This window comes from Schistocerca gregaria, chromosome 3, assembly GCF_023897955.1.
Source record: "Schistocerca gregaria isolate iqSchGreg1 chromosome 3, iqSchGreg1.2, whole genome shotgun sequence".
Lineage (NCBI taxonomy): Eukaryota > Metazoa > Arthropoda > Insecta > Orthoptera > Acrididae > Schistocerca > Schistocerca gregaria.
In genome coordinates, this window is record NC_064922.1 from 918,595,970 (window position 1) to 918,611,590 (window position 15,621).

General features: G+C 43.3%; 1 non-coding gene across 1 annotated transcript; it reads left to right on the forward strand.

Annotated features, from left to right (window-relative positions):
• Positions 1-5,109: 5,109 nt before the first annotated feature.
• Trnas-cga (transfer RNA serine (anticodon CGA)) lies at positions 5,110-5,184 on the forward strand. The gene has a single exon. It is a non-coding gene; the product is annotated as a tRNA-Ser (tRNA).
• The last annotated feature ends 10,437 nt before the right edge of the window (positions 5,185-15,621 follow it).

Sequence of the window (15,621 nt, forward strand, 5' to 3'; positions counted from 1 at the left end):
CTACGGGAGAACCAGTTGTTTCCGTACCATGTACAGCATATGCAGGCACTATCAGCAGCTGATTGGCCTCCACGGGTACACTTCTGCGAATGGTTCATCCGACAATGTGTCAATCCTCATTTCAGTGCAAATGTTCTCTTTACGGATGAGGCTTCATTCCAACGTGATCAAATTACAAATTTTCACAATCAACATGTGTGGGCTAACGAGAATCCGCACGCAGTTGTGCAATCAGGTCATCAACACAGATTTTCTGTGAACGTTTGGGCAGGCATTGTTGGTGATGTCTTGATTGGGCCCCATGTTCTTCCACCTACGCTCAATGGAGCACGTTATCATGATTTCATACGGGATACTCTACCTGTGCTGCTAGAACATGTGCCTTTACAAGTACGGCACAACATGTGGCTCATGCACGATGGAGCTCCTGCACATTTCAGTCGAAGTGTTTGTACGCTTCTCAACAACCGATTCGGTGAGCGATGGATTGGTAGAGGCGGACCAATTCCATGGTCTCCACGCAGTCCTGACCTCAACCCTCTTGACTTTCATTTATGGGGGCATTTGAAAGCTCTTGTCTACGCAACCCCGGTACCAAATGTAGAGACTCTTCGTGCTCGTATTGTGGACGGCTGTGATACAATACGCCATTCTCCAGGGCTGCATCGGCGCATCAGGGATTCCATGCGACGGAGAGTGGATGCATGTATCCTCGCTAACGGAGAACATTTTGAACATTTCCTGTAACAAAGTATTTGAAGTCACGCTGGTACGTTCTGCTGCTGTGTGTTTCCATTCCATGATTAATGTGATTTGAAGAGAAGTAATAAAATGAGTTCTAACATGGAAAGTAAGCGTTTCCGGACACATGTCCACATAACATATTTTCTTTCTTTGTGTGTGAGGAATGTTTCCTGAAAGTTTGGCCGGACCTTTCTGTAACACCCGGTATACATAAGAAGATACACATGTACATTCATTTTTGTAGTATGGTTGGATACATGCAAGTGTGTGATGATGTAGGGATGAAACAACGAACATGTGGTAAATTTCAGTTTTTTCGAACTGGGGCACCTGCATTTCACTAACACAGTTCGTCTAATTTCAATTTCCTTTCGCAAGCTGATCAACAAAGGGAAACTGTTGATCACTTAGTAGCTAGGATGAGAGAACTGAAGATTAGCGCCAGTTCTTTAATTTAAGATAGTGAATATGTTAATCTGGAGGAAGGGTAGTTCGGTGTTTGATTCCTTTGTTAAGTTGCTGAATCCCATTATGTCTTTATTTCATGGTATTTCTCAGTTGATGGTTGATGATTGATGAAGTCAGTCAGCTTCTCGAGATACTGTGGTTACTTGTGCATTTTGAATGTCAAACTGACGCATTACAAGTATCGCATGTGTTATTCTTTCCTTGCTGTATCCTTTGTCTAGAGGTTTGTTTAGTGACTTATTGGATAGTGTATAACGCAAATGCAAGCTCCCTGTTTACCGAACTTCCAGTAGTGTCACGGGGAAAACAAGTATATATCATGCGCTAGGATTCCGCGTTAAGTATAACACTTCACTGCAACTAGCGTTACCCTCTGGGAGGGATTTTGCATAGTTTGGCCGTGTTGACCTAGTGGACAGAGGGTATCGAACTATTACTTCGTACAGATTGCAATTAGCAGAAAAACTGAAAGATTTTGTTTTTGGAAGTTAAGAAAGTAATTAAATTCACGTAAAAGACTGAATATACGGTCGCCAGCCTAATTAGGCATAATAATTTAGAATATTAAGTTCAAAGAATTGAACTATAATTTTATGAAAGGAAGCTTTCCTTACTTCTTCCTTTGTAAAGTGCAATGAACACACACAACTACCATACGAACTGAACAATAGGTAGCAGTAACTATCATTCACCTAACTGGCTGTCACAGAAAAACAAATGACCCTACACATCTATTAATAATAGTTATCACCTCAATTATTAACCGTTTCAGTATCACATGATATCAAAGGCATCACAAGACCAAAATTGAGCATGAACAGAGTCCTGATTTAACTAACACCTAAACATTACAAATACAACTACATGACACTGTACATACACTTTTTGTATTCACTCTACTGTGGAAATGTTTCATATTTCATTAGCAAAACTACTATTTAGATTGACTTTCTCATACTAGAAAAGAGTGAAGAGCGGACCCATAAACAGTCATTTCCTTTATAAGCAAACTATGAACACATTTCATAAACAATTTGCATCACACTACTACTGATTTCCAACCCCACGTGAGATTATTTATCTTTCAGTGCTTTATAGCAATATACACTAACAATACTCTTAATTAACTTCAGAAATAAGTTCAAGGTGAAGTTAATTTTCAATTAGGTTCAAAATTGTGTGCCTCTTTCATTACTTTTGAAGCAAGTGATTTTAACTAACAACATTAATGCCGTTTAGCACTAAAACATTGGCACATTCAAAGAGAAACAAGTTAGTGGTTCTTCATAAACAGGATACTCGGTCTTTAGCACGTTTAGGATAGGACGCTGCTTGGTTTCATTACCAGGGTAGTTTCAAAGTTCAAACTCGAATTTCTGTTATAGAAATTATTATTGAAAAACACTCACACACAAGGATACTGGTCCATACCGATACACATCTGAATCCCTGCAGTTGGTGGAGCAGTGGCGCAATAGTGGTATCAAGCACGTGGCAGCTAAATGGTCCCAAGCTCTTGGATCTGAGTGCTCTTCATAAATTCTTCTTGGCGACGTATTTCCTTCTTTTCGGAACCTTTCCATGATAACAAGGGCACCATACAACAGCTAAATCCACATCCGAGCCATTTTGAACATAAATTGGCTTCCAAATGCCTCACTTGGCACCCGCGTTGATAACAGTACAACGTTTAGCCATTGACTGCGTAATGTGCTCTCTCTCTTGCCGCCCAGATTGACCGCCAGATTCACCTTTTCCCACGCTCCAAGCCACTTCCGTAGCAGAGGGGGTTCCCTACGTCTTTTAAGTTACATCATACAATTTCCTTAAGTAAGAACCAGTATTCAAATTACAAATTCCCTTTTATAAACAGGCATAATTTACAAAATTTCAATATTTTTAAGTTCTTATATTACATACACTCCTGGAAATTGAAATAAGAACACCGTGAATTCATTGTCCCAGGAAGGGGAAAATTTATTGACACATTCCTGGGGTCAGATACATCACATGATCACACTGACAGAACCACAGGCACATAGACACAGGCAACAGAGCATGCACAATGTCGGCACTACCACAGTGTATATCCACCTTTCGCAGCAATGCAGGCTGCTATTCTCCCATGGAGACGATCGTAGAGATGCTGGATGTAGTCCTGTGGAACGGCTTGCCATGCCATTTCCACCTGGCGCCTCAGTTGGACCAGCGTTCGTGCTGGACGTGCAGACCGCGTGAGACGACGCTTCATCCAGTCCCAAACATGCTCAATGGGGGACAGATCCGGAGATCTTGCTGGCCAGGGTAGTTGACTTACACCTTCTAGAGCACGTTGGGTGGCACGGGATACATGCGGACGTGCATTGTCCTGTTGGAACAGCAAGTTCCCTTGCCGGTCTAGGAATGGTAGAACGATGGGTTCGATGACGGTTTGGATGTACCGTGCACTATTCAGTGTCCCCTCGACGATCACCAGAGGTGTACGGCCAGTGTAGGAGATCGCTCCCCACACCGTGATGCCGGGTGTTGGCCCTGTGTGCCTCGGTCGTATGCAGTCCTGATTGTGGCGCTCACCTGCACGGCGCCAAACACGCATACGACCATCATTGGCACCAAAGCAGAAGCGACTCTCATCGCTGAAGACGACACGTCTCCATTCGTCCCTCCATTCACGCCTGTCGCGACACCACTGGAGGCGGGCTGCACGATGTTGGGGCGTGAGTGGCAGACGGCCCAACGGTGTGCGGGACCGTAGACCAGCTTCATGGAGACGGTTGCGAATGGTCCTCGCCGATACCCCAGGAGCAACAGTGTCCCTAATTTGCTGGGAAGTGGCGGTGCGGTCCCCTACGGCACTGCGTAGGATCCTACAGTCTTGGCGTGCATCCGTACGTCGCTGCGGTCCGGTCCCAGGTCGACGGGCACGTGCACCTTCCGCCGACCACTGACGACAACATCGATGTACTGTGGAGACCTCACGCCCCACGTGTTGAGCAATTCGGCGGTACGTCCACCCGGCCTCCCGCATGCCCACTATACGCCCTCGCTCAAAGTCCGTCAACTGCACATACGGTTCACGTCCACGCTGTCGCGGCATGCTACCAGTGTTAAAGACTGCGATGGAGCTCCGTATGCCACGGAAAACTGGCTGACACTGACGGCGGCGGTGCACAAATGCTGCGCAGCTAGCGCCATTCGACGGCCAACACCGCGGTTCCTGTTGTGTCCGCTGTGCCGTGCGTGTGGTCATTGCTTGTACAGCCCTCTCGCAGTGTCCGGAGCAAGTATGGTGGGTCTGACACACCGGTGTCAAAGTGTTCTTTCTTCCATTTCCAGGAGTGTATATTACTCATATCAACTTTCCTTTCACAACTCAATGAACGTAATCAGTAAAGAACAACTACTTCATAGTTACATACACATAATTACATTGTATGAACTACTTACAATCGATACTGGTGTTACAAGTTGTCTTGTAAATCACGGCTCCTTGGGTCAACTCCGGGCTCGAATAATAGAGAGGAAGTTTCCGACAGGTATTAGCAAAGAAATTGACCGCTTTTATTATTGGTAAGTTCAGTGTTCTAGTGATATGGAGATTCAATACGTTGAACATGTTCCTTTGTTTAGAGGTTTATTGAGTGACATATTGGATAGTGTCCTTCTAAATCCCGGCTCATTGGGTCAACTCAGGGCTAGAATAATAAAGAGCAAACCAGAATGAGATTTTCATTCTGCAGCGGAGTGTGCGCTGATATGAAACTTCCTGACAGATTAAAACTGTGTGCCCGACCGAGACTCGAACTCGGGACCTTTCGCAGAAGAGCTTCTGTAAAGTTTGGAAGGTAGGAGACGGATACTAGCAGAAGTAGAGCTATGAGTAGCGGGCGTGAGACGTGCTTCGGTAGCTCAGTTGGTAGAGCACTTGCCCTCGAAAGGCAAAGGTCCCGAGTTCGAGTCTCGGTCGGGCACACAGTTTTAATTTTCCAGGAAGTTTCAATAGAGAGCAAGTTACCGACAAGTATTCGCCAAGGAATTGAGCGCTTCTATTATTGGCAAGTTCAGGGTTCTAATGATATGGGGATTCAATATTTTGAGCATGCTGTTGCTGCCTTAGGTATTAATATTAAAGAACAGGATAACGTCTCTAATATCTTGGAGGGCATGAGGCCGGAGGATACATTGCGTTTTCTGGGCGCTCATAAACCGGCAGCCTTTGCCGAGACAAATCAGATACTTACTTCTAGTGAGGACTTCAGGTTTGCTGGCGAGCAGCGCGAGCAGAATAAGGGTTCTTAGTGTGTCTCTGAAGGGTTCTAGAAGTGATGGTTGTCGTTCATCTTGTGGGTTCCGACTGAAAGGAGCGGTTTTCTTTGTGGTACCCGAAATTGCGTGGTGCGCGAGTTTTCTGCTGGGCGGGGACCCTGGGCAAATAGTTGACACCATTGGGTGCGGACAGGAGTTTCTCTGGGTAAACCTCCTGCTCACTGTGCTAGTATTTTGGTGTCCGTGGTTCCCGCCTCCCTTACCTCTGCGCGAGTCTTAATTGCGAACCAGTTTGTAGACAGTTCGATTCGGACAGTTCTCTCTCTCTGCCTGATTACGAGTGGTATCTTGTCCTCCACAATTTGTGTAAATTCGCCCCCAACCCCTGCCAGAAATGTGATGTGACGGATTGCCAAGAGTTGCCTCTGGTTGGAGAGCTGGTGCATGGGAGATTGTCAATTTGCGATTTTCCTTGGCTGGTTCGCTTATTTGTGGTAAGGAGTATGTCCGTCACCTATCTCTTGTGATATGACTTTATTCAACAGACTAGTTTAGTTTTAGATTTTTCCAACAAGACCCTTTATTTTAAATTCCGTCCGTCTTGTCACATAGCACTCTGTTCTTGCAAATTTCAGAGTAACATCAATTCCTCAAGCACGGAACGGTCAGATTTTCAGATAAGTCACCTTGATCATAAACGAGCTACCCAATTGAGGGCTGTCTTAGTTAAATTTCCTGATGTTCTTACGCAGTGTTTGGGGGTGACTGATAAAATCCAGTATAAGACTCGTCTCACCGACACCACTGCGGTGCGTCATGCTCCTTACTGTCTTTCGCCTCCAAAAATGAAGATACTGAAGCGGAAGATCGATGTATGTAGCGCAGTGAGGTTGTTAGACCATCCACTTCCTCGCATGCTTCGCCTATATTTTCAGTACCCAAACGGCAGGGTGGTGACTACGATCTGTTGTTGATTGTAGAGCTCTCAATGAAAAGGTAGTTTCGGAGTAGGTGCTCTTGCCTGATCTCCACAACTGTTTTATTTGGTTTGATGGTGCTCGTGGTTTTTCAGTCGTTGACTTGAATCAAGCTCACTGCCAAATATGACTGACTGAGGAATCTAAACAGGTGACTGCCATTTTTACAGACTGGAACCTGTACGAATTCAACCAGGTTCCTTTTGGCTTGATCACTGGCGCTGCTGTTCTTTCACGACTTCTGGGTCATATCTTGGGCGATCTTAAGTTCGTGTGTGTTTACAATTATGATGTCGTCATTTATAGCCGCTCCTTTGAGGATCACCTTTTTCATCTTGAGCAAGTGTTGTAAGGTGTCAGGCAAATCCAACACTTTACATGAAAACCCTGACATGATAAGCAAATCCAGTAGTATGTCACATAGCTCGGAATAAATCGTGACATTAAATTAACCAAAGTAATACGAGTAACGAGTGAGCAAATGGAATACCACAGACTAACACAAGAATGCCTAAATGCATGTCGTACCTTCCCACCGTGAGGCAGACGCAGTTCCGAGGGGAGAAACGAGGACAGAAGCCGAGAGCAGAACCGTGGGGAGGGGCTGGGCACCCACGCCACGAGCCTACCTGTACAACTATACAACCCGCACGTTTTAGCGTCAGGCTTTTTCGCGTCTCAGGTATGTCAAGGACAACCCCCAGCCCATGTTAAAAGCTAGAGCCCTCCAGAAAAGCAGTATAGATCTTACGATAACACAAAAAGGGCCACTACCACCCGCAAGTTTTAGCGTGAGACTTTTTCGCGTGTCTGTTACATTAGGATCACTCCCCAGCCCATGTTAAAAGATAGAGCCCTCCAGAAGAGCAGTATAGATCTCACGATAACGCTAAAAGGACCACACTAGCTGCAGGTTTTAGCGTGAGACTTTTTAGCGTCTCTGTTACGTTGCAAACTTTAAAAACATTGCCCCACCACGAAAAGTATAACGTTTCCCATTGGATAGACAGAATTTTTGTAGGCGGAGCGTAAGGTTAACATTGAGACCCTGATTGGTCAGATGAAAACACAGCCAGATAGCTTTTTTAAACTAACTTCGGTAAATTGTAGTAAGGAGAAGTTCGAGAGTTGGTTCCGAGACGGCGAGCTGGACGGCTGGTGCGCCGGCCGCTGTCGCCCTGACGCTGCCTAAACACCGACAAGGTAATGAACGCACGCCATTCTGCATTTTTGAGCGCATAAGGCTTCACTCAGAACTGCAGAAGTCTCATCTGTTACACCCCCTTTTTGCGTAATACTAGTGTCGATCGTTAATTAAAACTCATGGTGTTCACATTTGCCACTTGAAGTAAAGATCTGAAACGCGATGATTTTTCTATTTTATAGTTATTGAGAAGCCACATCAGCCACTGTAATTTACGACAAGTTACATAAGTTATTAAAGATAATTGAGGGTCACTGTAGACCATTTTGATAGTTTTCTCTTTTGTGAAACTTAAATTAAACCTAGATTATAGATGTGAAATGGCATAGGTCATCCTTCGATCGATTGTAGAACTTGGAAACCCATTTAGGGAATATTCGTTCACATTTTTGTTGAACGCTGTTGGTTTTTACCATCCTGTATTAAAACATTTCCTTTTATCAATAGTGCAATTTATAAACGATGTTTTTTGATTAGAATAAATTTCCAGTGGTAAACTTAACTGCTTTTTCGACGTTATTTTACCAGCTAACTAAAAATAGGAAAGCCTTGAACCCTTTCCACTATATTTAGTTAGAATTAAGATTCTTTTACAGGGAGTGCAGTGGAGCTGACGCTGAGATCATTTAGTATTTGGTTATATCATCGCTAGTCCCACTGAACTCTTCTGAATTCTACATGTCATGTGTGGTCTGGCGTCTCCTTACCAGCAACAGGTCCCAGGTTCAAACTAGTTCCCTAAAAAACACGCTCAGAGCGTCGTTGCGCGAAAGTGGTTGGGAGACACGATATAGTACAATCAGACACCACCATGAATGTTTAAGAGTGTTAATAATGTTTCGTTCAGCCGGATTGACCGTTAAACTTTTCAAGGTCACCCTCTTGCTAGGGAGCAGATTTCGTTATTAGGTCATCTTGTTTTCAGGGACGGTATTCAGACCGATCAAGAACGCACCTCTGACTTGACAAAATTTTCACGTTCTAGGAATAAAAAGGAGGGTGCCAATTATTTTAGAAAATTTGTTCCCCGCTTTGCTGACCCTTCAACAACGTTGGTAAGAGAGGGGAAACTTTTGTCTGGGGCCAGAGTCAGCAATCCGACTTTGAAGCCATAAAGAGTGCTCCCGTTAATCTTCCTGTATTTGCCATTCCGGATTTTCAAAATAAATTTACTGTTCAAACTGATGCGTCAAATGCTGTCAGTGCCGCTGTTCTTCTCCAGGAACATTTTGGTGAGAGTCACCCTTTAGCTTTTGCCCCCAGGAGTGTGGCTGGTCCTGAGTTTAAGTATTCGTTCACAAGTATGAAGCTTTGGCTGTTTTGTTTGCTCTCGATAAATTCAAGTTTTACCTAGAGCACAGAGGGTCTGAGTTGGAAACCGATAATCAGGCACTGAGATGGGTCTTAGCACGCCCTAGGAAAACGGGATAGCCATGTGGGCTGTTCGCATACCCGCATTCCGGTTTAAAGTTCGTCGTAGTAGAGGTACCGACAGGCAGGTGGCCGATACAGCTGGTCGCGCTTTCGATGACGCGGATCAGGAATTAGTGGTCGATGACTTGTCGGGCAGTTTGCCTGTCTGTAATGTTCTGACCTCTGGCTTAAGCAGGAACAAGATCACCATTTTGGAGCATTTAGAAAGTGATTGTTAACTGGCGAACTCATTGCCAATTAAGTCTTACGAGAGGGTCTATTGTGTTCTAAGTCGGTAGTACTGCTGAGTCTAAAATTTGTTTACTCGTTCAACTCGTTCCCTCCATCTTTCGCTATTTTCACAATTCCTAGGTGAGTGGACTTTTGGGTGTGTACAAGACCTTGACTAAAATTCGAGAACATCTCACGTGGCCAACATTGTGTAAGGATGTTCGCCGTTTGGTATATGAGCGTGAGCTTTGCAAGATGGGTAAACCAGTTTCTAATGCACGAAACGGACAGTCGCAGCCCGAAATTGAGCATTCTCCCACGGGTGAATTATTTATTATGCTGGTCCTATTCCTCCTACTAAGGCTGGGAACTGCCATGTTCTGTTTGTTGTCTATGGTTTCTCTCGTTTTGTTTGGTTGATTCCTAATAGAGCAGTGACTGCCTCACTTACTATTCACCATTTATCTGGCATATTTTCTTGCTCTGGACCCCCTAAGGTCGTTATGAGGATAACGCTCCAGCATTCCTTTCTAGTTTCTGTTTTAATAATGCTATCCAGCACGTTACCACTATCCCGTATTACCCCTCAGCCTTCCTTTTGTGAACGTGTTAATAGGAACCTAAAGTCCGCTCTAATCATTTATGATGCCCAGGCTCAAAGCAAGTGGGATATACTCTTAACGTGGATTAACTCTCCCTTTAACTCGGCGCCACATGTTGCCTCCGAGACAGTCCCAGTGGCATTTATGTTGTGATAAACGTTTTGCATTTCTTACTTTTCTGTTTTCTTCTTTAAACGCAAAGAGAAAATACGAAGCGGTAGCCCAGCCTAGAGCCTGTCATGTATTTTTGATTTTCAGTTGTTGAAAAACAGAGGAGTTTTTCTTCTACTAGTAGTAGGAAGGAAGGGTTCACGCTCAGCTAGTGAACGAGTGAGAAGCAAGCCATTTTTTTTAGCGAGTAATTGTAGACCGCCATTTTGAGGTCGCTATGAATAAGAGTAGAGTATGTATTTCATATGTGCACCCTTTAGAAAAAAAAAGGGTATTGTTTGTTAACAGAAAGATCGTGTGAATTGTTATTTCAAACAGTACGATAATTACAAGAACTGAAGCCCACCTGTGTACTTTGTAAAATTACGAAGATCCGATAAGCTCAGTAGGAACACCGTCAAGACTTCGAAGGTGAACACGGCGACCAGACTTTAAAACGTCTGCTTAGAAAAATTATGTATTACTGTGCTGGTAAATCACAGACTGCACACAGCACATTCAGTAATTTTCATACAGAACGCTACGTGGCGTTACCAACATAAAAACGTGTACAGCCTACTTCCAACTTAGCATTATGAAGAAGGGTAAGCACAAATCTACAGCGGAGGAAGAAACTACTTCCCCTCTGCAAAATAATATGAACTAATACAAACTTATTTCCAGGCATAGCTAAGCTTATTGCGCTTGTCATTCATGCCGAAAAATTAATCTCACTAACTGAATACATTTAATTTTTTTTTTTTCGTCAGTCTACTGACTGGTTTGATGCGGCCCGCCACGAATTCCTTTCCTGTGCTAACCTCTTCATCTCAGAGTAGCACTTGCAATCTACGTTGACGTATTCCAATCTCTGTCTTCCTCTACAGTTTTTGCCCTCTACAGCTCCCTCTAGTACCATGGAAGTCATTCCCTCATGTCTTAGCAGATGTCCTATCATCCTGTCCCTTCTCCTTATCAGTATTTTCCACATATTCCTTTCCTCTCCGATTCTGCGTAGAACCTCCTTATTCCTTACCTTATCAATCCACCTAATTTTCAACATTCGTCTATAGCACCACATCTCAAATGCTTCGATTCTCTTCTGTTCCGGCTTTCCCACAGTCCATGTTTCACTACGATACAATGCTGTACTCCAGACGTACATCCTCAGAAATTTCTTCCTCAAATTAAGGCCGGTATTTGATATTAGTAGACTTCTCTTGGCCAGAAATGCCTTTTTTGCCATAGCGAGTCTGCTTTTGATGTCCTCCTTGCTCCGTCCGTCATTGGTTATTTTACTGCATAGGTAGCAGAATTCCTTAACTTCATTGACTTCGTGACCATCAATCCTGATGTTAAGTTTCTCGCTGTTCTCATTTCTACTACATTTTATTATCATTTATTCCGTTATTTTATTGTATTAACAAATCAAGTGGGATATACTCTTACCGTGGAATAACTCTCCCTTTAACCCGGCACAGCGTGTTACCTCGTAATCCAGGCTCGTCCAAACTGTGCCCCTGGGTCGCCAGCGTCCGCGATCGCCCGCGGCCAGCGCCTCTGGCGAATTCGTGTGTTGTCACAGAGGCAGAGCCGTGTCGCTTAGCTGGCATGCCGCTAGACGCGCGCTCCGTACGGAAGGCAGACCGCCGCACCAGCAGCGCTGAAAAGCGACACAAAGCCGTTAGGCTACAGGAGTAAGCCTACATTGGATCCGGATGGATGGTCAACATCAGCAGGCAAAAAGAAAGAGGAGTGGTGCAACCGCACTATTTAGACCCGAGTGGGAAATTAATTTCCTTTGTACTGCTATTGAAAATCATGCCAAATGTTTAGTATGTCATCGGAACCTCATGTATTTGAAAAAAGAACTCGATAAAACGGCACTTTAATACCTGTCACAAATATCAGTTAGGAAATTGGTCGCAAGAGGAACGCCAGTCAGAGTTTGAAGAACTGAAAGAATATTTCAAGCAGCATTACAGTGAAGTAAGTGTTTCCTGTGGTATGACTCTTTATTATTTATAAAGATGATAAATAAAACTATAATTTATAATGTGATGTGTCACTTAGCAATGTGCCAGTTGTCGAATATCAGATTGTCAGCAATAAGGGACATTACTTTTCCGTTAATTTTCATATTTGGGTTGCATTAAATCGCGTCGCGCAGACATAAGAAAAAGTTTCAGGTGCGTTATTTTTTGCCACTTTCTGAAAAGCCGCCACAAATACTCTCTCGGGCAGCAAAGTGTCATTAAGAGTCATTCTTTGTTTTTGTATATTTGTGTTTTTATGGGTGGGAAAACATATGTTGTAGTTTGATCTATGCTTTCAATTAACTAAACGCAAATATTCCAACAGATATAAAATTATTTTACGACACATTTCGCTGTCCTTGCTAGCGTCTAAGGCCGCTTTTCAGAGGCACTGGGGGAGAACGCACCTAGAACCAATATTTTATGGTAGCTTTTTATTTGAATTTAAATGAGCGAAACAATTAATTGTTAAAAATGATAAAAGTGTTTTAAAAAACAGGATTGTACAAAATTAATTGTATGTTCTTTTCTTGCCGTGGTAGGAGCAGGAAAGAGGTGAGCAAAATTTGCGCACAAGTTTCAAATGCTCGGTGAGAACTGCGAAAGCAGGTAAACCATTTCGGCTGGGAATCTCGTCAAGGATTGCCTGCTCGACTCGGCGGCTTGTATTTGTCCAGCAGACCTCAAGAAAAAATTTGAAAAACTAGCTCTCTCGCCTCAAATTGTTGCTCGCCGAGTCGAAGATATGCCCTCAGATATGGAACAGCAATTGATGGAGAGAGCTGCAAACTTCATTTCATTTTCTATCGCTCTTGATGAGTCCGCGGACGTTGCGGACATATCTCAGCTCGTCATATTCATTCGAGGTGTCGACGACAATCTGCGTGTCACAGAAGAATTTCTCGACCTTATACCATTAAAAGACACAATCACGGTTTGGATATTTTTCTAGCCGTGGAAAACGTGTTTGACTCAGTCGGTTTAAATGAGAACGCCTGCCAGTGTAACAAAGGATGGAGCCCCTGAGCTTCGAGGGATACGCACTGGATTTCTGAGTTACGTCAGGTCGGGAATGGCTAAAGTTGGCTGTTCCTTATTCGCGGCAGCCCATTGTCTGATATTCCAGGAGGCATTGTGAGGAAGGTTGTCAACATAAAAAATGTTGTGGACACAGTTCTTAGAACGGTTAATTATCTTCGATCGCATGGACCCACATTTCGCCAGTTTGAATAATTTCTGGTTGATATCGAGGCGGAATATCCGGACAGCCCCTACCACGCCGAAGTAAGATGGCTGAGCAGAGGAAAGGTGGTTCATCGGTTTTTCTCCTTGAGGGACCAAATAAATACTTTTTTGGAAATGAAAGGGCGTCCAAAAGATTTACTTTGTGATCCTAAGTGGGGGGGGGGGGGCAATTTGGCTTTGAGTGACCTTACTTGTCGTTTAAATACTTTGAACATTTCACTCCAGGGCGAAAATCACTCTGCTGTTGATTTAGTGCAGACGATTCAAGCATTTAAAAAAAACTTATTTTGTGGGAAAAACAGTTGCGCGAGAAAAATTGTGGACACTTTCCTGCACTAGACAGCGCTAAAGAAGATGTGGATTTTTCATATTATGTTCAAATCATTTGCGAATTAGAATAACAGTTTGAAAACAAATTTTTGGAGACAAGTGAGCTTCAACCGGCCTCAGATATATTTGTTCGCCCGTTTTCCCGTCATACAGAGGACGTCTCCCAAGTGCTTCAACCAGAGCTGATTGACCTGCAGTGCGATATCCGCCTGAAGGACCGCTTTCTTATGTGTAAAACTCTAGATGACTTTTACAGCTGTCTTCCACGAGAGAAGTATCGTCTTTTGCACAAGCACGCAGCCCAAGTTCTCTCAGAGTTTGGTTCCACGTACATTTGCGAGCACTATTTGTCTTTTAAAGCTTGCTAAAACTAAGAACCGTTCATTACTTGGCGATAAAAATTTGACTAATTCTTTGAGGTGGGCAGTATCACGGAATGTTGTGCCAAACCTAGACAAAATCGTTTCCTCCAAAAAGAAAAACGTGTAAAACGTTAATTGTCTTCTTTAACAATGTTGACTGTAAGAGTTAAAGAGCTTTATAACCTTAATTTTATTTTTTAATACGTTTTCAAATTTGGCTAGTTGAAATTATTACGTACAAAACAGCAAACTAAGCATCCGATTTCTAAACTCTGAAAACGGATACAAACAAGTGTAGCACGAAGTACAACAGAAAATATTTACTTGTAACTATTAACAGTAAGAATGAGACACTACATCCCTTACATAAAATTATTTCTAAAATGGAATATTTATGACTAGTTCATTTAAGAGACTGATATATTTTTCGGAAGACGCCTCATATTGCGAGTGTGCATGTGCAGTACTAATAGAATCAATCTGTGGGTCAGAAAACTACTAAGTTATTCTTCGATTCATGTTTTAGGTATTGTTTTCTATAGCTTTGCGTAGTAATTCTGCCACACGAACACTAGTTGTTACCTGAACAGTAAATGGTTTGCTTGTTTTACCACTCATGGACCTCTTTTACAGAGGTGCGCTTCGTCTGCTATTTTGTTTGCGTTGTATCTGACCGCGGGACAGTCCAGCGCAGAGCACTGCTGTGCGGTCTCACTCGCTCCACAGCTCTCTATCGCTCCTATGTTGACACTAGCGACACACGGTCGCGGACGGGGCGCTGAACTACACTGCCTTGCGCCCGGGGGGAGGGGGCGCACCCTCCGGGCGCAATCCCTGGGTGAGCCTGTCCTAGGCAGTCCCAGTGGCATTGATGTTTGCTTACCCTTCTAATTCGACGCTTACCAATCTATGGAAAATAGGTGAGCTTCTACCTGAGCGTGCCACTCGTGCTGTCATTAAACAGAATTGGTGTGGGGCCAGGTATAATATCAAGCTGGCCCATCAAAGAGAGGAGAAACGCCACAATCAGACTAGCCAACCCTTTTGGGGTTCGGTAGGCGATAAGGGTTTTGTTAGCATCTTGAATATAGGTGGTGGTCAGTAAAGGGGAATCACTGGTAAGTTAGCTCCAAGATTTATTGGGCCTTTGTAATGTTGTTGTATTAATTTGATGTGAAAGCGGTGCTGATAGACAATAAAAGCGGGTTAAAAGCTGTGAGCTATCTGAGGAAGTTACCCTTGCATTACTGAGCAACTGTTTCACCAGGTATCCAGTCCAGCTTACCAAATTTCCAACCAGACTAACATTAATTATAATCTTTTAATAGTCATACGAAACCCGGTGATAAATCTATAAAAAAGAGAATTTAAATAAAAAGAAATAAATCAGTTTATATTTGGAAATTTATTTTAACATTCATCATTGAAATTTCAGCATGTTAAACTTGAGTCATAACTAAGCTGTTGCCTTATTTAGGATTGTGAAAATGTGGGTTTGTAATCTTACGGAACACATCAAATATGGAGCCAAGATTGCGAGACTGCATACAACACTACATTCATAAAATAACGCACGAAGAACGTTGAAACATA